The following is a 26410-nucleotide window of genomic DNA, read 5'->3' as shown; positions in this document are numbered from 1 at the left end:
AAACCACTCAGCACAGCCCATGGGTTCAGAATTCCTGCAGTGAGCCTCTAACTTAGCCCCAGTTTGTACAGCAAACAAGTTTGCTTACTTTGTTAATCTTTAGCTACTTCCTGCCTGGTTCAAATTGGAAGCTGAGGAACTCAGAACAGCCTAGAGCACAGGCTGCCCTTTTCAGGTGAATTGAAGTAAGGGGCATGCCCTTGTGTTCTGCCCCCGAGGTTGGTATACATATTTAGAAGATTTCAGATTACTTTCTGGGTGATTGGGTTGTTAGATCAAAGCTGCGCCCTTGTTAACCTGGACACTGTACACATGTCAAAGGCATTTAGGGATTCCTCACATGGTCATTTCTGGGTTTGTCGCAATCTTTTGGCAACATCTCCAGTTGAATCTTAATAGCCACTGGGTTTACTTTGGGGAATACGCATTTTAGAGAGATGCTTGACAGATTTTTGCCCCTTGAACTTCTTTGATGATAATACAAATCTTTGAAGCTTAGATACAAGAAAAGTTTGTGCGCGGGGTGCCTCCTGGTGATTCGGAGACTGATGGTATGCTTGTAACTTATTCAGCAAGGAATTTAAATCAGAAAGACCTGGAATGGGGGTAGGGAGTGGGGGAGGGACGGATTGGGAGTTTGGAATTAGCAGATGCTAACCTGTGCATGCGTGCTAAGCTGCTTCAGTCATATATGATTCTTTGCGATCCCATGGACTATAGCCGGCCAGGCTCCTCTGTCCATGAGATCCCCCAGGCAAGAATACTGGAGTGGGTAGCCATTCTCTTCTCCAGGGGATCTTCCAGACCCAGGGATTGAACCCGGATCTCCTGCACTGCAGGAAGTTTCTTTACTGTTTGAGATAGAGTGGATAAACAACAAGGTCTTATCGTATAGCACAGGGAACTATATTTAATATCCATGATAAATCATAATGGAAAAAAATATGAAAGAGAGGGCTTCTTTCTACAGCCTTGTCAGCATAGAACTCATTACCAGTCCAGAAAAGAGACAGATATTGTCTCAGGTCCACCTGCTATGTGTCTCCCTCTTTTCAGCCCCAAATATCCATGAAAATAAGCTCTGAAGGCCTTGTCCATTATTTACTAAACACATTCAAACATGTCAGAATATCAGTTTTATTTAATGCTAGGACCTGACACTAAGGAAAAATATAATTAATCTAAGTGAAAAGGACACTTTAGTTGAATAAAAATTATGAAAATATTATTGTGAGTTAAAGAATACATGATAATTCAAATCTTAAGAAATCATAAGAAATAGGGCCAAATTAGCAAAAACATCAAAGCTGAATCTGACGGGCCATAGAATCACTGTAGATGAAACAGAAATAGTTGAAACTCAATTCAATTTCTGTATTCCATTTTTTTTAAGTTTAATGATTTAAAATTAAATCCAATTCTACTGAGTGCTATTGTCTACCTTTGTGTAAACAATGTGCACTTTTAAAGCATCAGTTTGTTCTTCTGTGATGCTGGGGTAATTCTATTAGGTTGGTATAACAGTAATGGTGATTTTGCATTGTTGAACTCTGCCGTTTGATATTGGTATACACACTTAAATAAATGTTGTTCTGTTATACATCATTTTAACGCCCATTTATCACTTTTTTTTTTTGCTAGTGACTTATTACTTGCTGTTTATTTTGTATTTGTTTTAGTCTAGGGAAATGATGTTAGAGAAAAAGCAAATATGCACAATTTTCTTATTTGAGTTCACAATGGGTTATAAAGTAGCAGAGGCAACTCGCAGCATCAGCAACACATTTGGCCTAGAAACTGTTAATGAACGTCCAGTGCAGTGTGGATTCAAGAAGTTTTGCAAAGGAGACAAGAGCCTTGAGTGCTGAGGAGCAGAATGGGCAGCAATCAACAGGTGACAATGCCCAATGGAGAGGATCATTGAAGCTGATCCTCTTACAACTACACTAGAAGTTGCCAAAGAACACCATGTCATCCAGTCCATGGTTGTTTGGGCATTTGAAGCAAATTGGAGAGGTGAAAAACTTGATAAGTAGGTGCCTCATTCATGTGCAGATCAAAAATTTAAAAAATCATCGTTTTGTAGTGTCGAAGCACAGATTTTTATGCTACAGGAACAAAGAAACTAATTTCTCATTGGCAAAAATGTATTGATTGCAATGGTTCCTATTTTGATTAATAAAGATGTGTTTGAGTCTAGTTATAATGATTTAAAATTCATGATCCTAAACCGCAATTACTTTTGCACCAACCTACCAACATTATTAAGGACTGTTGTAAGGAGTAAATCACATGACATAAGTAAACTCAGTTGGTACAGAGCCTGGTGCATACTGAGACTTCAATATCTGTGTCTTTTTTCTTTTTTCTTAGAAGATGATGAAGATGAACCTTTACCTTAAAAACAGCAACTTTAAAAACATCACCTTTTAAATGACTTTTAAAAAACTAAGTTTAAGAATTACCTATATATCTTCATTATTCATCCCTCAATGCCAGTGGTCCCAGCTTTTTTGGCACCAGGGACCAGTTTCATGGAAGACAATTTTTCCATGGACTGGAGGACACAGGGTTTGGGGGGCTGGTTTCAGAATGGTTCAGGTCCATTACATTTATTGTGCACTTTATTTCTATTATTATTACATCAGTTCCCCCTCAGATCATCAGGCACTGGATCCCAGAGATTGGGGACCCCTGATGTACACCATCAGCAGACATAACTGAGAGCAATTGTACTGTCAGAACTTGAGCTAAAAGGAAAAGAGGAAAAAATTAGTCTTCTGACCGTAAAGTGCTTTTTTCTTTCATCCTCTGATAAATCATACCTAAATCCAAATTAGGTTATATTATTGAAATGCAACAGATAAAATTAGTAATAACAATATCCTCTCTTTTAATGGATGTGATATTATTAGAAAATGAATTTATCACATTTGCTTCCTCTGACCGGTTACTATACTTTTTTAACTTAGTGTGTTTTGTTCTGTAATTTATACACAAAATCAAAGATTTAAAAATACAGCAGTGTTATTGAAAAATAATTCACGTAGCATGCAATTCACTGACTTAAGGTGTAAATTTAGTGGGTTTTAATATAGTCAGAGTTGTACAACCATCGCCACAATGAATTTTAGAACATTTTCATCACCTCCCCGATACCTCTCATATCTTTTATCAGGCACTCCCTTTCCCCATCCCCTCCCCTCTCCTCCCCTGAGCAACCATGAATCTACTTTCTGCCGCCATAGATTTCCCTATTCTGGACTTTCCTGTGAATGAAAATATAGGAGTCTATTGTATCTGGCTTCTTTAATTTAGTTTAATGTTTCTGAGGTCCATCCATGTTGTCACAAGCATCAGTACTTTATCACCCTTTATTGATAAATAATGAGGCTTCCTTGGTGGCTCAGCGGTAAAGAATCTGCCTGTTAATACAGGAGATGAAGGAGACCTGGTTCAATTTCGGGTCAGGAAGATCCCCTGGAGGAGCAAATGACAACCCAGTCCAGTATTCTTACGTGGAGAATCCCATGGACAGAAGAGCTTGGCGGGCTACAGTCCATGGGATCACAAAGAGTCAGATACCACTGAGTTGCTGAGCAGCAGGACTGACAAACAATAGTCCATTGTATGGATACACCACATTTTACTTATCCAGTCATCATTTAATGGACATTTGGGTTGTTTCCAGTTTTTAATTATTGTGAATAATGCTGCTATAGAATTGTAGAATTTTAAGCCCAGAAAGTAGCATATGGCTTATTTAGCCCATTCTCTCAGTTGACAGAGATTCTAATGAAGCTGCAGAAAAGGTAGGTGAATAGGCCAAGTCATTGCTTTTCAGTTGCAAAACTTGAACTCAGGTCTTCTAATTATCCTAGGAATGCGATTTCTATCTCTACCAAAACCTGGCAAAGCTTTAGGAAGAGGGCCTTGAGCTAGCTGTAATATCAGAGGCAACAATAGCTGAGAGCCAGCCTCTGTGACTCCAGCAGTGTCCAGTTCAGTGAAATGATGCCTGTGTCTGATTCTATTCATCTCTGAAACACTTCTCTGAGCGCAGCCCACTTAATGAGTATATAATAGGAAACTGTGTAATTGATGCATTGAAAGACCTAATCTCATAGGGTGCAAGCAGATAAGCAACTTTGTGCTTGATTTTTATTTTTCCTTCAAGCCAGTTCACTGTGGTAATTTTCCCCATTCTCCTAGATGAGAACTTCGATAGGCCCCAAGAAATGAAAAGACCTAGAGTTTCTTCATGTCACAAAACAGTCTCGATTAGTTTGGAGAATGCCTAAGCCGTGCACCGGTGAAAGGTTCCATCTTCACTGGAAGTAGTCCTGTCTCTCATCTAAGGCATCAGGCCAGCAATTTGTGCAGGGGACGGGCAGAGAGCCCATGGGGTGCTGGAACATTCTGACAATGCTGTAAGGGCCTCACCTATGTTCCTTGGGGCAGGCAGGGTCTTCACACCTCTGTCTTTCATGATTGCCTTCGGAGGTTCTTTAGAGACCTTCTCTCCTGCATCACTGGGACATGGCCGATTTTCTGGCCATCATTTTCTCCTTTCTTAGCCTCTGGGGAAATAACAACAGAAGCCAGATATTCCTGCAGCAGTATCATCTGGAACAGTATGCTAAATATGCCATATATTTAGACTCTTTCAGTGGAAGAGACAGGACCCCATTCCCCCCAAAAAAATTGGCTTAAACAACAGAAACAAGTACAACCCTACATAATACAACCCTACATAATCCAGATGTAGGACAACTCCAGAGTTGGTTAACTTAATAGTTCAAAGACATGCCCAGAATCTGGGTTCTTTCCACAATTCTGTTCTGAATCCCTGGGTTTAAGCCTAGGTCCATTGCTTTCATGATCACAGGACCAGTGCCACATTTTAGAGATCACATCCAGATTAGACAATGCTTAGGAGAAGAAGAGCTGTTTCTCCCTTTTAAGAAAAACTTTCCCCAAATCCCCACCCCAGCAACTCAGCAAAGTGACATTCTGCAGCAAGGAAGAAAGTGGGAGACTTACTTCAGATGTGGGATGGGCAACCTTGGCCACGGGGCTTATGCAGCTTGCCTTAGATCACTGTGATGGGATTGAAATACAGGTTTGTTCAGGTGCAAAGTGCACGCTATTGTGAAGGCTTTAACGTATGCTGTGTAGCCTCTATATCCAGAGGGATAGGTAATTTGGGTTCTATTCCTTGTAGTTATGCAAACCTAATGAATTGTTAACTTCTCAGATCCTCAGTTCTCTCAACTATAAAATCAGAGTTGTGTTCTGGTGATGGTCTGTTTGTTTTATAATTATACTGGGACTGACAGTACTTTTTTTTTTTTTACCATACTTTAAAAGAAGAAATATTTAAGTGCATGACTTTAAGTCTTTAACCAGACTGGTCATTGTCCTGCAAGCTAAAAAAAAAAAAAAAAACCACATTTCAGTTATAATGATTTTCTGTGCTGCTTTCAGCGATGAATCACTACATAATTTTGCCAAATAGTTCAGAAGCTTTAGCCAAACAGCCAAATACTCAGAAGTTTTGTCAAAATCCAAAGAACGTGCAACACCAAGAGTGGACCCTAATGTAAACTATGTACTTTGGGTGTTGATGTGTCAAAGAAGGTTCATGGACTCTGACGAAGGTACCTCATCAATACAGATGTGGATAGTGGTGGAGGCTGTGTATATACAGAGGATGGAAGGTCTGTGGAAACGCTATGTGTTTACAACTTAGCTTCGTTGTGAATATAAAACTGCTCTAAAAATAGTATCTGTTAATTATACATATAAATAGCTGTTCCTGAGTCCTTTTGTTGTCGGTGGTGGTTGTCCTCACCATGTAAACCAGTTCTGTGGAATGCATAGCTTTAAGATGGCGTGGAGAAGTACAGTACAGTCAAGCCTCAGTGTCAAACCACGGCCAGCACATAACCATGCAGGCTATATCCGTCCCACTACACGGGCACATTTCTCATAGGCTGTGATGGGATTTATCTCCTCGGGAATTTTGCAACCTGGCAGCTCTTGTTCAAATCTATCCACTTTTAGTGAACTAGCTCTATGACTTTGGTCAATACAGTTAAGCTTTTTAAACCCTTGCTATTTCACTTCCTATAAAATTGGGATGACATATACTCCATAGAGAATATGAAAAAATCCCCTGAAGAGATCATTTCTATGTGGAGCAGAGATCTATTAAGATAAGTGATGCCCAATCTAAGCATTGCCAGAAATGTGATTTATCTATCAGGGTAAAACCTCTAAGTCTTTTCCCTTAAGCTGGAATTGGAAACTGCTTGGAAAAAGAGACTCAACTCTTCTGTTTAAAAAAAGAAAAAGCTAAGCTTGGCGAGAGAATTGCATTATCAGGAATAAAGACAGAAAGTGATATTCTAAGAAGAACTCCAGCTACCAATCTGAAAGTATGAACTACAGACCAGGCACCAGGAGTTTTCAGCCATGCCTTGATTTCTCCACTTTTGTGACTTTTGATATTTTCTGTTGCTTTTTCTTTCAGAGATTAACAGTTCAACCTTCACTCTGAAGTGCCTCAGTACCTGCCTAGGAGATGCTGAGAACATCCTAGGAGAACAGACCCACGGAGATTACATGATGGTAGCCTAGAAAGAGGGAAAGAGAAGCAGGTTAGGTATGAATAAATGGTCTGCACCTGGAAAGAAAGACGTTCCTTGGTAGCCCTCTAGGTTCTAAGAAAGGGAAGTCACACGCATGTGAAAATGTCCAATTCTTAATGGGATCTCGGTAAAGTCAATTTTCTCCCCTTGGAAGACAACACTATCAGGTTTCTTAGAAGGTGCTTTTTGTCCTTCTAATTGGGCTATTCATTCTTAAATGTAAAATAAAGCTCCTTATTTTTGGTAACATTCCAAATTTGTCTTTATATAGAATGTCTTCCCATGGTTTCCCAGAATAATAGAACAGAGTAATGGCATCTATAATTCAGGGGCAAATTTTTTTTTTTTAAACTAGTCCAACTTGATGGTATATTTAGTGACTATTTAGAGCCTAGTTCTTTTAATATAATCAACTCATGCTGGAATAAGAAGTAAATCAACAGAACAAGAAAGAAAATATGTTTCCTGTTTGACTCAAATGCTGAGAATCCTCCCTAATTACAAGCTAAGGAAGTAACAGTATTGAAAGGCACTCTCTCTTCTTATTCCAGTCTGAAGAAACTTGCTCTATTTATTATGCACTTGTTTCTTTCTTAGGCGAAGTGACCATTTGTTTAAAAAGACACTCTGCTAGGGTGAATTCTTCTTGAACTGGCTGAGGAAGAAAAAAGCAAATCCATTAATTTTATCAAGGACTTAAAGCAAAATTTGGAAAAGCATTACCCGCAGATAATGAAAGTGAAAAGTGAAAGTGTTAGCTGCTCAGTCCTGTCCAACTCTTTGTGATCCCACGGACTGTTGCCTGTCAGGCTCCTCTGTCCATGGAATTCTCCAGGCAAGAATACTGGAGTGGTAGTCATTCTCTTCTCCAAAGCATCTTCCTGACCCAGGGGTCAAACCTGGACCTCCTACACTGCAGGCAGATTATTTACCATCTGAGCCACCGGGGAAGCCCACCCACAGATAACCAAGAGTTAACTGTATTGGAAACACTAAATTGGGAAACCTCCATATTATTGCAAAAATGATTGAATGATATTGGAAACTTGGCATGAGTGTCATTTAATCATAACCAATAGATGAAATCTCAACTTTTTTAAAAAAAATAAAGAAAATGGCAAACTAACCCTTGGAGAATTTTAGAATCAAATCCATCGAATCTTCACTGATTCTCGGGAAATTAGAAACAGGCATGAATTTCAACATGAGCCAAACAATCATCTTCAATATGAATCCTAGGCTTCTTCAATCCACAAACACGTTTTTTTTTTTTCCAACACATGTTTTCTTAAGGACACTGATCCAATTAACACTAAGATACTGAACTCTGCTGTCCACCAATCTTGTATTTGGAACAGGGATGGATACAGTTGTGGTTAAGACAAACTCCATCCCTTCTTGTGGAATACTTCTCTTTCTTGGGAAAAGAGACAGGAAACAAGTAAACAGACCACAAACAATAAAACAAATAAAAATCATCATCTCTGAAGTTAATAAATGAGAGGCTATGCTTACAAGTGACAGTAGGGGGGAAGGTCTTCCTGATGATCTGGACTTTCTGAGACCTAAATGATCAGCTGAGATTCAGAGGATCTGCTCAGGTAAGGAAAAGGATAACTTTTAAACTCATGATTTACTTTATGCAATTCTAAAAACTCTCTCTAGAGTGTCTTGTATGGTAGTAAGTCTTAAATGTTAGCACATGCCTGATCACCTCTTATTAGGCTTGTTGAAACAGATCCCTGGGCTTCACCTTCAAAGATTCTAATTTCACAAGTCTTGAGTAGGTCTGCTCATCTGCATCATTAACAGATTCCCAGACGCTGCTGTTGCTGCTGACTTTTGGACCACGCTTTGTGTAGCTTCAGGTTAAATGCTTTTTGTCAACAAATTGCAGAGAGGTATAAGTTAACAAAATTAAGGTATTTTATGCTTGTATTAATACTGCTTATGTATCATTTGCATATAGGTTATCTCAGTTGATCTGAATAATCACCATATGAGGAAGAAAGGGTGAGTGATTTTGTCTCTGTATTATGCATTCATTTAGTCCCTCATTCATTCAACACATATGTTTCAGGATGCTGCTAGACGATCAGCTCCACACAAGAGGTGATGGAAATATGAGGTTCAGCAAAACACTTTTTGTGAACAAAGTGGAATTGTCATGTTACTGTGTAACTGATTTGCTTTAAAATGAACAATAAATTTAATAATAAGCTCAGGAGCTCAGGGTTCATAAGGACAGGGAGATTAAACCAATTACCCTATAAACATATATTTCTGAAATAAACATATATAACGTTCACATTATATAGATGACAAGTGGCCTGAGGAAAATGTGTTAAGAGGAAAGAAACCAGAAGAAACCCATTTTATATTATATGGCTCAGAAATGCCCCTCTGAAACCTCCTAGGTTATGTAGTTAGTAGGTAAGAAAGTCAAGGCATGATCCAAATCCCAGGGCTATTTCCGCTCAGCCACAGCTGCCTCTCAAGATGCACAAGGTCAGGAAATCACAAAGTCAGGAAAAGGATAAGGCATTCAGATCAGGAAGCGCCACTGTCTGGGGCTGAATCTAAGGAAGACCCACACCCCTGGACGGGACTTGTCATATGCAAGAGACCTACCGAAAGCAAGTCATCAGGTTGAGCAGTCAGAGATACATTTTCAGTGAGTTTAGGGGCTCCCACCTGATTCTCCGGAAGCACACATCCCAAATGTCATAAAAAGAGGGAGGAAATGAAAAAAAAATTGAGATGCTTTCACATATGAAGTATGTTTTCTGCCATATTGCAGCTAATCATCCCCCATACAGTCCTTGCATTCACAGAGGTTAAGTAATTTAGCCAAGGTCATGTATCATGGCAAAATGGGGTGAACATTGATCTCTGTCTGACAGGACAGTCAGCTCAGAGCCAGGGAGACTCAGGACTCCAAGGAAAAGACAGCAACCCCCAGGAGAACCTGACTTTGAGCTGAGCTCTGTGGCATCTGACACAAGCGTCAGATGACGACCAATCTGAGCATTTATTTCAGGGATTTTCAAGTGTTTGTGAGGAGAATCACAGTAATGTGTCTGAAAGAGATGCTGGGACCAATGCCTGAAGAATCTGATCCAGTAAGTCTGGGGTTTGGCCCTGAAATATGTGTTTATACACATTCACCCACATACACAAATATGTATATGTACATTTTAAAGAACTAGTTTCCCAGGTCATTCTAAAGTCCAGTTAGGTTCTCTTCCACCAACAGGGCTGTTTTCAAGTCTGAGGGTAGAGCCAAAAAGTATGTCAATATGGCTAGAACAAGAACAGAAATAGAAAATAAGGGCATAGTTTAACAATTTCATGAGTAAATAGAATTATTATTACTTAATGCCATACAGTTCATTTGTTCTAAAATCCTACGCCTATCAAACTTAGAGACAACATTTCTAAGAATCTTGATATGGGGCAAGATTCCCCTAACGTATCTCAATTCTCTTGTCATTCTGACTGACTGCTGCTGCTGCTGCTAAGTCGCTTCAGTCGTGTCCGACTCTGTGCGACCCTATAGACGGCAGCCCATCAGGCTCCGCCGTCCCTGGGATTCTCCAGGCAAGAATACTGGAGTGGGGTGCCATTTCCTTCTCCAGTGCATGAAAGTCTGACTGACTAGTCTACTTAAATTGATTTTTTTAATGTATTTTTTTCTGGAACTTTTCTCTCTTAAAATCTTATCATCTTCAATTTATACAGCTGAGAACTGGCCTTTAGACTGTGATCACCAAGGTGTAAAGCGTAGTGGGTATAAGGGATTGATTACAATGTCAGTGAGCCCCTCCTTTTTTCACATCTAAAGCCATGAAATAGAAGAAGATGCTAAATAAAAATGAATATCAGAGAGTAGGCAAGAGTTCTCAAAGACAAAATAACTGATGGCAAAAATAAGAGAAACTTATGAAAGAAATGGAACATAAAGTTGAGGGAATTTCTCAGGCATGAAATATATTGAAAAATGCAGTAAAAAGTAGGGAAAAAATGAAAAATCAACCCAGGATGTCCACTATTTGGCAGTAGGGGTTCCATAGAACAGACAAAATGGACAGGAGAAAAGTTTATGAAAGAAATCATTCAAGAACATTATCTAGAGCTGATGCACATGAGTTGCTAAATGTAATCTCACTAGGTATCAAGCAAGGAATTAAAAAACAAATTAAAGAAAAAGTCACATTATTGTGAAAAATCACTAAGGATAGAGATCTTACAGGATTTCAGAATAATAATTGTTTGAAAACAATTATCATTAACCAGATATGATATCATTAATGAAAACACATATCATTAACCAGAAGAGAAGTGAGCTTCTCAAAAGCTAGAAAATACCATCCTAACCATTTTGAAGGAGCAATATTCAACCTAGAATTCTGCATAGAACCCAAGCTGTCAGCCAAGCAGGATGATAGAAAAAAGACAGCTACATACAGACAAGGTGTCAAAAAAGTATACTATGTGAATACCTTCTGTGGAAGGTACCAGAAATATGTTCTTGCAATGAAAAAAGAAAGAGGAAGATACAGGATTTCCCAAACAAGGAACCCTGTGTGGTCACCTGCAAGACTGGAATGTAATCAACGAAGATGGAACACTTTGCCAAGGTTTATTTTATTTTTATTTTAAGTCATTGGTTAGGAGAAAGTCCCTTGGAAAAACAGTTTTACTGTAGAGACGTCTTTCAAGTGATCAGTATCTTGAGAGAAGATGAAAAATAAATGAAGGTATTATTAATTTCTAGAAAAATTTGGTTTCTGGAAAGACATAAACATCTGGTCATAAAGGAAGTGAAACTGGAGGAGTCAGTTCCTAAGTAGTTTTGGATCATAATTATGTGTTCACTCTCTGGCGATTTACCTGTAACTGTGTCTTTAGGTGAATGGGGAGGGAGGACATTGGCCTGCTTATGGAGCACAGACTGTGTGCTGGAGAAGGTTCTGGATGCTTTACATAGTCTCCTCCATTTAACTCACAACTACCTGTTGAGAAAGGCATAGGTCTTATGCCCATTTCACACACAAGGAACATGAGGTACGGAGATACATGGAGGAAGTTCTTGTCCCAAGATCTAAGCCCAGGACACCCGACTCCACTGTTCTCGCTTCTAAATTCTACCCTGTGAGAGTGTGAGTGTTAAGTCGCTTCAGTCGTGTCCGCCTCTTTGAGACTGTATGGACAGTAGCCCACCAGGCTCCTCTGTCTATAGGATTCTCCCAGGTAAGAATACTACAGTGGGTTGCCATGCCCTCCTTCAGGGGATCTTCCCGACCCAGGGATCCAACCCATGTCTCCTGCATTGGCAAGTGGGTTCTTTACCACTAGCGCCACCTGAGCTAGTGGTAAGCCTGTAAATACTACCCTGTATTGTCCCTCAAGTTAATTAAAACAACTAGCAAGCATTGAATTGTTCCCATAACTGGAAATCAGGAAATTATTACATTAGCTCTCATTTCAAATTATCAAGGCAAATACCAAGAAACAGATCTGCTAAAGAGTCTGCCTCTGAGGAGCAGGGCTGGAAGGTTTGAGAGGATTTGGTCAGGGAAAGCTATCCTGCATTGAAAGCCTTTTCAGACTTAGAAGCTTTTATGACTTTGATTAAAGTGAAAATTAATTAAAGAAAAGTTTTCAACTAGGATTTCAGATCTTCTTTCCAAGATGTAATTCCACTTATAATCAGCTGTTACTAAAATTATCTACATTTTTAGTTTACCCGCATAAAAAACTCTCCAAAGTGCTTTCCAGTCATGCTTATTTATTGCTGTTGTTTAGTTGCTAGATTGTGTCTGACTCTTTTGCGACCCCATGGACTCTAGCCTGCCAGGCTCCTCTGTCCGTGGAATTTCCCAGGCAAGAATACTGGAGCTGGTTGCCATTTCCCTCTCAAGAGGGTCTTTCTGACCCAGGGATAGAAGCTGTGTGTCCTGCATTGGCAGGAGGATTCTTTACCACTGAACCACCTGGGAAACCCATGCTTATCTGTGATTATGCTAAAAATTCATGATAGGATGAGAGCTGGGTGGGAACACATGATGGTCAGTGAAACAGGGGTAAATTCCTGCTGCGTAGTGATGCGTGATGTGGAAACATCATCTGTGCACATCCTGTGTACAGTCTGGAAGCATCCTGAACTTGACAGTGGATTTAATGATGGCTGTCATCAAGCCCTCCACCTTCCCATCCCCGCTCAATGCCATATCTCTCGCCACCCCCAGTTCCTTGATGCCATGTCAGAAGCAGCACTTTGGGCAGCATGAATCCTGCAGTTCTTTAGTTCTTGACCTGAACCTGCAAACTTAAATTAGACTCTGATTCAAAGTTATGCCCTTGACAACTCTTTGGGGTGAAGAAATCCAGTTGAGACAATTATTCACGTTTGAAACATGAACAGTAGAATGAATCATCTTCTGATCACTTGGGAAAAAGTAGGTGAGATTGATAGCCACTTGAATGTTTGAAAAAATCTTCACAAAAATAAGAAATGTCTCTTAGATTCTTATAGTTGACTTATTTGTGTCTCTTACATAGAACATTTCAAGCCTATTTCTAAGCATGAAAAAAATAAGCAACAAAGTGGAAAACACACGTTTTGATGGTGTAGGCTTATTGAACAAATCATAAGAGAGGACTCTGAAGGAGTTGTAATGATTCATGGACAGGCAATTCAGAGCAATTTAAATGTCTAGGTCTAGAATAGAGCTGAAAGTGAATACAAATATTGGTCATAAGACACCAGTTTTCTTTTAACTCGGGGAAAAGGGGCAATATAGCAGATAGTAAAAACTTTCTAAGAAAAATCCAAGAGCATCTATATTTTTTTAAGATCAAAGAGAATTGAGCAATAACTTATAGAGATGAAGGGCTTAAAGGAACAGGCTACATTCTAACTATTTAAGGAAATGAGACACGGTGAGAAGAACTCACTTGCCCATAGTCATCCAAGTTGTGAGTAACAAAGCCAGAATTCAAGCCAGCTCTTCAGATGCTCATTGATCAAACAACAAAAATGCTGCACTGGACATGTTGGTGCAGAGCTGAAGATACAGAGAAGCTAATGATGTGTTTGAACCAGGTGGGTTGTACAGCCCCTGTGGGTGTTGGGAATTGCTGAGCTTTAGGGTGTCATGGGAGAGCATAAGGAATGCTTTATGCAATTATTTCTGGAAACTTGACTACATAGGTATTAGTAAAAAGGGACTTGAATTTGCAATAATGTGTTTAGTGAGATTTATTTTCATGCCATAAATAAGTATGTAACTTTATACCAATTTTCTTAAAGATGTTATCTTTAAAATTGAATTCAGGCCCCATAGAACCCAGACCTACTCTTGCATATGGAACTTCACTGAATGTTGTTATTTTTGTTCTTACCTAATTATTATCTAAATTTATCTGAAATGTTAAAATTAAAATGCTTATTTACATGACAAAATACCATTTTTGCTCTTTTGTAGAGGCCCAAATAATAAATACTTTAGGTTTTGTGGGGTCACACAATCTATGTTACAACCACTCAACTGTATCTTCGCAGCATGAAAGCACCATGGACAACACATAAATGAGTGAGCATGACTTTGTTCTAATAAAGCTTTATCTACAAAAATAAGCAGGGGGCCAGATTTAGCTCATAGGCTGCAGTGTGCCACCCTCCATCTAAAGTTACTTTATGGGGAGGGAGGTGGGAAGGTAGCTCAGGATGGAAGGGACACATGTATACCTATGGCCAATTCATATTGATGTATGGCAAAAACCATCACAATATTGTAAAGCAATTATCCGCCCATTAAACTAAAAAAGTAAAAAATAAAGGTACTTTAATCAGATTTCTCTACCTCAGAACTGTGGACAAGGGACATTTTAGCCACACAATTTTTTATTGTGGGTGGCTGTCCTGAGCATGTGGTTAGCCGCAGGTTTGATATTTTACGTAACTCATCATCTCTAAAAATCTAAGGAGTATCTGAGGAAACTTTTCTGTTTATGAATATTTTACCTGGCTTGCTTTTTCCTTCAAGATGTTATAGCAATAAACTCTGTGGTGGGCATGCAGGTAATGCCTCAGATTCTGTAATGGTTGATCTCTTGTAAAATCCAGTTCAATGTTCTCTATAGTTCTGCACCTTTAAAAAAAAAAAATGCAGAGCTGTCAGAATGGTCTACTGTATCAGGGGATTGTAAAACGGGATGGGGAGAAAGCAGTCCCTGGGGTAATTTCTGTGCCCTTTCACAAGGGAAGAGCAGAGGGAAATATGAGTGCTGGAGTGGTCTCTGCCCAGCTTCACTGGGCTTCTGCTTCTTTGGGGAAAGGTACTCAAGCTTGCCTTTCATCTTTGAAAGGCAGTGGGGGACCCACGGCAGGAGGGGTGGAAGGTGCGAGGTACCTGGCACCACCCGGTCACTTGGACCCCACTTTCTAAATCAGGTTTAGTTTTAACAACCCTACTGTTCAGAGCCCACAGAAAAATGAAAAACTTTGTTCCTCCTGCTCTTAAACTTGTCCTTCCATTGTAAATCTTTCCACATTAGATTGCAAAACTCAGAGGTCTCAGTTCCCTAAGTAAATAAATTAGAGATAAATCAATATTTGATTATAAGATCTGCAGTTCTGATCCTGAGGGTTTTTTTTGTTTGTTTGTTTTTGTTTGTGGCTCAGCTGGTAAAGAATCTGCCTGCAATGCAGGAGACCTGGATTCGATCACTGGGTTGGGAAGATCCCCTGGAGAAGGGAAAGATCCCCTGGAATATTCTGGTCTGGAGAATTCCAGGGACTATACAGTCCATAGGGTCACAAAGAGTTGGACCCGGCTGAGCGACTTCCACTTCACTCCTGAGTTTTTTAGGTGAATGGTTCATAATTGAGCTCAAATGAACAGATCCATTAATCCTCATCTCAGTGTCAAATGGGTCCGAAAACCACAGGGTGCTCCACACAGGAGAACAAGACCAAAGAAAGAACAATCCCTCTTGACACACAGACTTAGAAACGAACTCATGGCTGCCAGGGGGGTGGGATAGTTAAGGACTTTGGGAAGGCCATGTGCGCAGTGCTATACTTAAAATGGATAACCAACAAAAGCCTGTTGTATCGCACATGGAACTCTGCTCAATGTTATGTGCCAGCCTGGATAGGAGCGAGGTTTGGGGGAGAATGGATCCATGTATATGTATGGCCGAGTCCCTTCGCTGTTCACCTGAAACTATCACAACATTGTTAATCAGCTATACCCCAATGCAAAATGTTTTTGGTGTTAAAAAAATAAATAAATAAAAGAATAACCCCTCTTAATCTTTAGCTCTGCTGCCTCTCTGCTGGGTTTCTCTTACCAGTTTCTATCACTAGAGGACTTGTGCCTTCTAGAATTTTCAAGTCAGCACAGCATTTGTTTCCAAGTTGGGGCCACCTCAGTCTGATAGATACACTCTTTTGAGCTGACTGCAGTAATAAAGAAGAGAGGATCAATCTACTCAGCATGCCTCCAGAAGGTTCCTTGCTTCCCTCTCCCGGGTTCCTGGGATAATACCAACATATATTACCCAGGGCTGCACAGCTAGTCAAGCAGGAGGGCGAAGACGATTGCGCCAGCTCTTATGTGGAACTCTTGAGACATCTGGGACACCCTGAGGGCGCTTATTTTGCTTTCCCAGAGAATTTTATTCCTTGGTTTGTGTGGTTACAGCTTTTGCTGACACTCGAAGCCAGAACCTTTATGACTAATCGCTCTTCCAGGGGCATGATTTCAGATAAGTAAAAGGTGAACTCACTAAATGAGCACTGCAAGAAGAAAATGTCCTTGTTTTGTGCCTCAAGTCCTGGTAACGGGAGATCAGGTTATTTTTCGCTGTAAAAGTTACGGCTGCTTACACAACTTGCCTCTTTATAGCCATTAACACAAAAAATTCATAATCGGAGCCAGGTGCTAACATGAGCAAAAGCAGATTTTTGTACCAAAAAAAAAAAATGCTAGAAAGGCATCTCATGGAGAAATGTGGCCTTTAAAGAAATTTACTCTTTCTGGGTAATAGGATTGCTGTTGGATTCTTATAAACCAGCAGTAGAGAAACACGTGGATGGCATTATAGCTCTTATTCCGTGGTTCTCATTTGAAAGGTACCGAGAAAAAAACTCTATTTCCCAGGGACCAGATGCCTCTGAACTTAGTGTAGTTTTTTCCAAACTCACATATATAGCAAACCTAGAAGAAAGTTTGACCACATGCAACCAAATTCTTCTCTATCAGTAAGTACACAACTTATATGCAACTTGGCATATATGTATTGATGCATCGGTATACATGCAAACACAGAGACATAAATGTGTATGTACAATGTGCTTGGCAATTGAATTTTTCATCCAGTAAAATGTACTCTGTTGATTATTGTCTGTGTTTTTAACAACCATATTGACCACATTTGGGGCACTGCTCCCATCTCTATATGATATCTTTCTTTAGCAACTTAGGAGAGAGGCTTCCTGTGATCAAAGAAGAAAAAATCATGGAAGCAAGGAAGGAGACAAAGAAAGGGAAAACAAAGAAAGGAAGAGGGGAAAATGAATGCCTAGGAGTGCAAGTTCTAATCTCAATTTCACTGCAGACTCTTTATCTAGTTTCCCTACATGTAAAGTGAAGTCTCTTTTGCCATGTCAGAGAAGAGGATAAGATTAAAAGGGACTTTTAAAACTACAAAACACTGGCAAGCTCAAGGCATAAGTACACATCTCTGTGAAGAGTGATGAACACGTATACAACCAAAGTGAGAAAAGGCGGATGGGATGAAGCTTGCACACGAACACTGGGGAACGCATGAGTATTCAGTCATGTCCGACTCTTTTGTGACCCCGTGGACTGCAGCCCTCCAGGCTCCTCTGTCCATGGGATTCTCCAGGCAAGAATACGCTAGCATTTCCTTCTCCAGGGTAATCATCCCAACCCAGGGTTTGAACCCGCGATTCCTGTGTCTCCTGCATGGGCAGGCGGATTCTTTCCCTGCTGAGCCACTGAAGAATCCTCATCAGTGCTTGCCTGGAGCCTTCGTGTGCCTCCTTAATGCTTCTTCTAAGACTTGAGCAATGCTCTCTCTAAAATGTTTTACTTTCCCCACAGAACCCACTTCATCCTCGGCACATGCTGGCAAGCGTCTTGAACATGACCCACAAAGCTTTGACCTTTAAGTCCCTGACTCTATGATTTTACCCCCTCCATCTGCTCCCTTGAACTTCAGTCCCCGGCAACCCCAGCAGCTCTTCATTCCCCACACCGGGCCGTTGTCACCCCTGTGCTGTTGTGAAACGTTTCCTTTTCTTGCCACACCCTTCGTCCTTCAACCCCCCCGGGCGACTAGTAACCATCAGGCACCTAACATCACCAGTTCCTTCTCTGCAAAGCTTGCATGGTTTAGACAAGCTGAATAGTGTTCCCTTAGTTACCTTGTGCCGCCACTATCTTTGGTATAAGCTTATTTTTTTTTTGTTCTGATCTGTTTACCTGTTTACTTCCCTGTCTAGATTCCAATACTCCTGAAACTGTAGAACCATCTACTTCAACCTTGAAGCCAAGTCCCTGCCTGGTGCCTGACATTTAGAAGATGCTCAATGCTTGTGGAGAGAATGAATGAATGAAGGGAGGAAGGAAGTTCATGGCTAAGTTTTAGGCTGGTAGTCCCCAACTTCTGGGACCTAATGCCTGATGATCTAAGGTGGACCTGATGTGATAGTAATAGAAATAAAGGGCACAATAAATGCAATGTGCTGGAATCACCCTAAAACCATCCCCCCCCACCCCTGCAATCCATCGAAAAATTATTTTCCCTGGTGCCAGATAATTTAGGGACGACAGCACTAGACTATCTGTCTGCTCCAGATGGCTTTTATGCTTTGGTTATATATTCTGCATTGTTTTGTATATGCATCTTCATCCCTTTGTCCCCCAAAGCACCAAGCCATAGCGGTTTTGTTACTTGCCCCCAGAAAATAACCTTTAGAGTCTTCAATTTTCTTTTACAGTCTTCAATTTCCTCCCTAGGGTGAGTCAGGCCATTTTACGTATCAAAGATTCCTAGGATTTGTTGGAGAAATGCAGGGTTCTCAGGACCCAGGAAAGAAAGAAGACAGGATGAGGAAAGAGGTAGGAGAAAAAACAATGTCCCACACAAAAAGGGGTGAAGAATGAGTAGCAAGAGCTGGCATGATGATTACATCCACGGGCTGAGAATGGGACGGAGGTAGGTAGTTTATGTCTACCCCCTAATTGCAATACCTATTATGCAAGTCTTTTAAACAGCATCTTCAATCTAGTGAAGCTGTATTTACTTCTCCAAACAGAGATGTTTATAAATACTGCCTAAGAAACAACAAAAAAAGTCCCAAAACAAAACTAGCTATCATAACCTCCAGGGCCCGTAAATAAAACCTTTTCCTTGGGTCAGTTAAACCAACTCACTAATCACAAAGATCAAGTATTTATAGAACTAACCTAGTCACCAAAACTGAGTCACTTCAATCATATGAGTAACACTCTTGTGTAGAAAATCCACAAAAACATTTTGACCTCAAAGTGTAAGTACCGCTTCGGGTTTCAAAAACACTGCATCTTCAACATAGTTTATACATATTCAGCTTATACTGATTCCATTTCTACTGATTTCACTCTTCCAACAAGAAACGTACAAGTTAGATATTTATAGTTGATATTCGTTTCACATCTATATGCTAAATATGTATCAAATACTTAATAGAAACACCATAGTTCATAGACCCAGTAAACTATTTAACCTGGAAAGGACCTTGGAAACCATCTGATCCAACCCTCTGATTCCACAGACTGAAAAATGGAGGGAAAGAGTGGCTCATTTTCTATTTAAAGTCATGTGATGGGAAAAGTGGGGTGAAATTCAGGTTTCCTGAAGCCAAGGTCAGGATAATTTCTCTTAAGTTACAGGGCACAGAACAAAACACATGAAATGCTGAAGAACATGTAGAGTTTACACAAATATAGATGGAAAGACAAGTATTTACTGTTAAATAATAAATTCAGCTGTTGCTTCTAGCATAAAAATAAAAGACAGCAACTTCAGTAGAATATTTTTATTAGATACAATATCAATACACTTCTTGATAGCTCAATATATGGAGAAAGCAATGGCAACCCACTCTAGTACTCTTGCCTGGAAAATCCCATGGACGGAGGAGCCTGGTAGACTGCAGTCCATGGGGTCGCTGGCAGTCAGACACGACTGAGCGACTTCCCTTTCACTTTTCACTTTCATGCATTGGAGAAGGAAATGATAACCCACTCCATTGTTCTTGCCTGGAGAATCCCAGGGACAGGGGAGCCTGGTGGGCTGGCATCTATGAGGTCGCACAGAGCCGGATACGACTGAAGTGACTTAGCAGCAGCAGCAGCAGCTCAATATATTTCATCATGTATGTATATATATATATATATATATACATATACACATATACATATATATACACATATGAATAATAGAGGGCTTCCCAAATGGCTCAGTGGTAAAGAATCCATCTGCCAATGCAGGAGATGAAGGAGATGCAGGTTTGATCTCTGGGTCCAAAAGATCCCCTGGAGGAGGAAATGGCAACCCACTCCAGTGTTATTGCCTGGGAAATCCCCACGGACAGAGGAACTTGGAGGCCTACAGTCCATGATGTCACGAGTCGGATGACTGAGCGACTGAGCGACTAAGCACAGGCCCACACACACACACACACACACACACACACACACACACACACACTAATAATATATAGTGAAATATTTCACTATATATTGCATTTTTTTTTAATTGTGAGAAGGCAAAACATGAATACAAGTGTTAGTAATGCTTCAGGAGTGCACTCAACGTCCCTAGAACCAAGGACGTATTTCTCTCCGGTAACAGAGTTGAAAAGGGTGCCCTCTTGTGTTCTTTCAGTGTCATAGATTCTTCTGCCTTACAAACTGCCCCCACCTCCTTTAAGAATGCCCTCTGTTCCTCCCCAGCGAGCACATTGGAGTTTGAAACAAAATACCCCTCTTGTCACTCATATCTGCGTGCTACATGTACCAAGGATAAATCAAACCATACATATGGATAGCGAGTCTTCGTATTTATCCCTGACTTCCTTGGCTGTATTCACCCGTGTTAATTCTCTCTCTCTCTCAGTCATGAGTACACAGTACCACTGTCATTTAAGACGAGAAGAGAAAACAGAAAAGTAGTTTCTTTTATGCACAAATGAATTGCTACTTGAATGTGTTATTTAATTGGTTTTTCAGGAGGTATCAGCCCAAGCTACTTTATTCCTTTGGGGATCATTAGCCATCAATTTGTTAATTTAGTTAATGCATTGATCCAGTCAATAAATCCTTTTGAAGCCTCTAATTTTCACAAGGAAACATAGTAGTAGTGCATGGAATCTAAAAAAGAAGACACTACACCTGTCCTCGACAAGTGTCCGTAGAGTCAAAGCTATGGTTTTTCCAGTAGTCAAGTCCGGAAGTGAGAGTTGGACCATGAAGAGGGATGAGTGCTGAAGAACTGATGCTTTCAAATTGCGATGCTGTAGACTGCAAGCAGATGAAACCAGTCAATCCTAAAGGAAATCAGTTCTGAATATTCATTGGAAGGACTGATGCTGAAGCTCCAAAACTTAGGCCACCTGATGCGAACAGCCGATTCATTGGAAAAGACCCTGACACTGGGAAGCCTGAGGGCGGGAGGAGAAGGGGGCAGCAGAGGATGAGATGGTTAGACAGCATCACTGACTCCATGGACATGAATGAGTCTGAGCAAACTCTGGGAGACGGTGAAGGCCGGGGCAACCACGTGCTGCAGTCCATGGGGAGGCAAAGAGTCAGACACGACATCACAACTAAACAACAGCAGCTGTCCTCAAGAAACTTACCATATATTGGAAGATAAAAGATCTGATTTCAGGTGAGAGAGAACAGTTTTCATAAAGTGACCCTCAGAAGCTGGAAGAGCTTAGAGGAGGAAAATTCCTGCTTAGCTCTGGAGAACAGGTAAGTGTTTATCCAGAACGTGGCTTGTCAGTAGACTTTCAGAGGTTATGTGGGGAACTTCCTCCAGTGGTTAAGATTCTCCCAAAGCTGAGAGGGGCACATGTTCGATCCCTGGTCAGGGAACTAAAATCCCACATTCCACCATGCATGAACCAAAAAAAAAAATGGTGGAGCTGAAAATGAAATTGATCCTGGACTTGTTGGAATACGAACAGAGAAGCTCCTGTTGGGCCAGGAGGTGGCCTAGGGCCGACTTCCGTGGTTGCAGGGAGACCACGACAATGCAACAGAAGGCCTCACCCATCTTAGCACCCAGAGCGCGCAGGAACCAAACACATGACCCTGGCTTTATTTGCAGCGTTGTATCCTAATCTCTGGCGCTGACAGAGCCAGAAGAATGAAGTGACAGTGACAGGCGGGTGATTCGCAGACGCACGGACTGGAATGCCACATCGTGACGTTTGAACAGGGGGGCTGACGGCTCATCTACGGATCTCTCTGCCCCAGCTCTGCTTGGGTGTTACTTTTTGTTTTTGTTTTTTCAAACTACACTCAAATATCAGTTATCTGCACTAAGGAAACAGAACTGTGGAACAGGTCGTCCAATAGTCCCTCCTCTTAGTCTTTGGAATGCGTTATATAATGGGGAGTTGAATAAGAGAATTCATTTTCCCTGATTCATTTATTTCAGACCCATATGAAAACTGCTATGCCTTTCCTTGTGGACACCTTGGACCGTCTGGTACTAAAGATTTTCTTGATCCATCTGTGGTGGAACTGATCCACTCTCACTAATGGATATCACTTGCCTACCGTCACTTTTATCTAATTACATTATTTTGCATTAACAAAAGGAAACATTTCTATATGTGCACCAGGACAAGAAATGTCACCCCCTAACCTCTGGCCTGGATCCACCTGAATTCCACCGGGATGGAACTCTAGTTTCCATCTGAGCTCACTGCATCCTTGAGATGGTGTCCCTGGACAAACATGTTTACTTCCTCATTCTGCTATGACTGCTATGACTGTATTTCAGTTTCCTGATTATCAATATTTAATGTGTTTTTTTTTCACATTTGACAAATCCTTCTGTTCTCCACCTCCCATTAGATGACTCCTCCACACCTTGTCCTCCTAGCAGCAGGGGGCCTTTGAGAAAAGAGAGAAGTCGCTCAGTCGTGTCCAACTCTTTGCGACCCCATGGACTGCAGCCTACCAGGCTCCTCCACCCATGGGGTTTTCCAGGCAAGAGTACTGGAGTGGGTACTGGAGTACTGGAGAAGAAAGTGCCATTTCCTTCTCCAGGGGATCTTCCAAACCCAGGGATCGAACCCAGGTCTCCCGCGTTGCAGGCAGACACTTTACCGTCTGAGCCACCAGGGAATGGCCTTTGAGAGTGGTCCTTATAAATAAAAGCTGAGGGGTGGTCTTGGTTAACATAACTGATAAGCAAGAGGGGGGTGTGCACTGTAAAGAAATGAACCCAAACTGATGATTTATTTACCTTAAAGTAATAGGCTACGTTATGCATAATGCAACACAGTCATTTTGTCCTGATCCCCAGCTGGCATCACTAGCAACCTGTTTGCTCCCTGAGAAATTGCTGCAGACATCGCTGCATCACAAGGATTCCAGCTGCCTGGCAAGGACAGACAGAACACACTCTGCGACACGGCTGCCCTCTAATGGCCGACCTGGTGCAGTGCCTTCTGGTGGAGGATGCAAGCATCCTGATAGGAAGCTGCAGCTAAGATGCTGAAAGACTCAGCCTTAGAAATAGATAACCAGCAAGGACCTACTATATAGCACAGGGAACCCCGTTCAATATTCTGTAATAACCTAAATGGGAAATTACTTTGGAAAAGAAGGGATATGTGTCTATGTATAACTGAATCACTCTGCTGTATACCTGAAAGTAACACAACATTGTTAACCAACTGTATGTGTTGTGTGCTGTGTCCTCAGTCTTTCAGTCGTGTCTGACTCTTTGCAACCTCATGGACTGTAGCCCACCAGGCTCCTCTGTCCCTGGGATTTCCCAGGCAAGAATACTGGGATGGGTTACCTCTTGCTGCTCCAGGGGATCTTCTCGACCCAGGGATCAAGCCTGCATCTCCTGTGTCTCCTGCATTGCATGTAGATTCTTTATCACTAAGCCACCTGGAAATGCATTAATCAACTGTATTCCAAAATAAAACAACAATTTTTAAAAAGGATTCAGTCTCTGAGAAGCACTTTAGGTTCAATTTAAATAGTGATGAGAAGAAGTGGTACCAGCTCCCTGATATTCATTTCAGAACCACCATCCCCGTTACAGTGGCCACAAAAGCCATTTATCAGACCTGAAAGGGGTGGTGTATATTCTGGGGTAGCACTAAATCTTTGTCAATCTGGGTGAACAGACAGACATACACATACATACATATCTACATTATTGTTGTTCAGTAACTCAGTCATGTTCGACTCTTTTCGACTCCATGAACTGCAGCACACCAGACTTCCCTGTTCATCACCAACTCTCGAAGCTTGCTCAAACTCATGTCCATTGAGTTGATGATGCCATCCAACCATCTCATCCTCTGTCGTCCCCTTCTTGTCCCGCCCTCAAGGTTTCCCAGCATCAGGGTCTTTTCTAATGAGTCGGCTCTTCACATCAGGTGGCCAAAGTTTTGGAGCTTCAGCTGCAGCATCAGTCCTTCCAAAGAATATTCAGGACTGATTTCCTTTAGGATGGACTAGTTTGATCTCCTTGCAGTCCAAGGGACTCTCAAGAGTCTTCTCCAACACCACAGTTCAGAACCATCAATTCTTAAGCACTCAGCCTTCTATATGGACCAACTTTCACATCCATATGTGACTACTGGAAAAACAATAGATTTGACTATGTGGGCCTTTGTTGGCAAGTAAGAAAATAAATGTTTATTTTATATTTAGGAAGATTTGGGATCTAACTGCATTCTGTGCTAATTCTTAGAATAAATAAACTATGGTTTTTTCCAAAGTCTAATTTTTCAAACAGATAACAGGATAGCAAGAGACAATGCGGATCACTCTATTTGGTCTCATTGTCCTTTGCTCTGGGTTGTTTACTGGCGTCATGACAGTCATGCCTTTATGCCCAGGTTTAACTGGAACGTAACAATAAGAAAATCAGTTTGCAAAACATGGAACAAGTACTTCATTTTCCCCCAGCATCCTTTGATGTTCCAATCACCCCCTTTTGAGTAATCCATCAGGTCCAAATCCACTTCCATTTTCTCCAGTCTTCAAGGGGGAGAATTTCTCTCAGACTCCTGTGTTTGTGATTCCAGCAGTTTCTGAGAGCCACTCTCATTAACTACATGTAATCTGCCTTTTTTGAAAAATGGGTAGTTTAACTGCACAGTTTCATTAGGCAGGAAGAGCTGAGTGGGTTCTAATTTTATAAGTGATCAGCTTCTAAATGAATATTTTAATGTAGAACAGCTTTTCCTTCCCGGAAGAAATAAATCCCACATAATGAATTCACAGAAATAGCAGACTTGCAGCCTTTCTAGATGGCTGATCTGACATTAGCGTGGAGACCTGGACTCCTCATCTTTCCTTCAGCGTGCTGTTTTTCTCTCGCTTCGGCAGAGACATCCCCAGTCCCGTTGGACACCCTGGGGATTTGGGGATAACGTCCTGAACGTTATGTTGAAGCGAAAAATGGCATGTTGGAACTTCATGGCTCAGGAAACACAGTGTAAGATTGGGTGGAGTTAAGAATTGGTCTCCTTTTCATTTGCTTTGGGGTGTTTATGGCATAATGACTGTCATGCATTTATACCCCAAACAGGAGCAATCAGAGCAGCTTCCTATGGTCCCCATAATATCATCATCACTGGCAAAAGGACAGGGAGGGAAGCAGAGGGGCCACCTCTGTTAAGATGGCACAAGCCTTAAGCACCAAAGATATTACCTGAAACCAAGATTTAATGAATGCAGGTTGCTTACGTTTTCCTTTGGGTATTACGGGGTTTGCATTTTTATCAGAACCAAAGTTGGCACAACCCAGGAGCTAAACAAAGTTCCGATCTTCTGGGGTACTTTTTCATTACCTCATTAAAAAGAACAGAAATCCTTATGCCTCCTGGTCCTGTGTGGCTTAGTCTCAGAGCAATGAAACCATCAATAAAGCATGGAAAGCGCTCACATCTTTGGCTAGCTTTAGTCCAAAGAGGATCCAGACACTGTTCAAGGCAACCTCATAAGCCTCCCGTATTCCTTCCTAGGTCTTCCATCACTTTTGGCACCTGCTTAGACACTCTTCTCTTAAAGAAATGATTTTCTACCCCAGCCCCTAAAACTCGGCTCCGCTCTGCCTTTCATGGCTGTGTTGTTTCCTTCAGTTGATATGCTCTAAAGTCCTCCTCCTTTTCTTCTAGGGCCTCTAACTCTCTTTCATCTAGGCTCCCACTTTTTGCCTTATAAAAACTCAAGTCTGGTGGAGACCTAGGAAGAGAGGAGAGGCGTGGGAAGGAGAAAGAACCAGAGGAGGCAAACCCTGAACTGACTTTGGATAAAATCGAGAGTGACTGGAAGGCTAGAGTGATGGCAAACATCTCATCTAAACATATATCCGATGTGCAAAGGCAGCCAGCGTTAGTGACTAAGAATGATCGTGGTGACCTGCTGCCCTCGCTCCTGGCACAGGTGCAGGAGAAGCCGGCCCCG

At 41.2% G+C, this 26410-nt stretch overlaps 1 long non-coding RNA gene across 1 annotated transcript; it reads left to right on the top strand.

The window, feature by feature from the left end:
- Positions 1–23929, top strand: LOC145519113 (uncharacterized). The gene is made up of 5 exons (XR_014063542.1): positions 1–218; positions 8623–8666; positions 14144–14251; positions 18193–18908; positions 23280–23929. It is a non-coding gene; the product is annotated as an uncharacterized LOC145519113 (long non-coding RNA).
- The last annotated feature ends 2481 nt before the right edge of the window (positions 23930–26410 follow it).

This window comes from Giraffa tippelskirchi, chromosome 8 (assembly GCF_054371585.1).
Source record: "Giraffa tippelskirchi isolate mGirTip1 chromosome 8, T2T-mGirTip1v1.2.pri, whole genome shotgun sequence".
NCBI lineage: Eukaryota > Metazoa > Chordata > Mammalia > Artiodactyla > Giraffidae > Giraffa > Giraffa tippelskirchi.
Note: the sequence above shows the minus strand (reverse complement) of the source record. Positions and strands in the feature narration are given on the sequence as shown.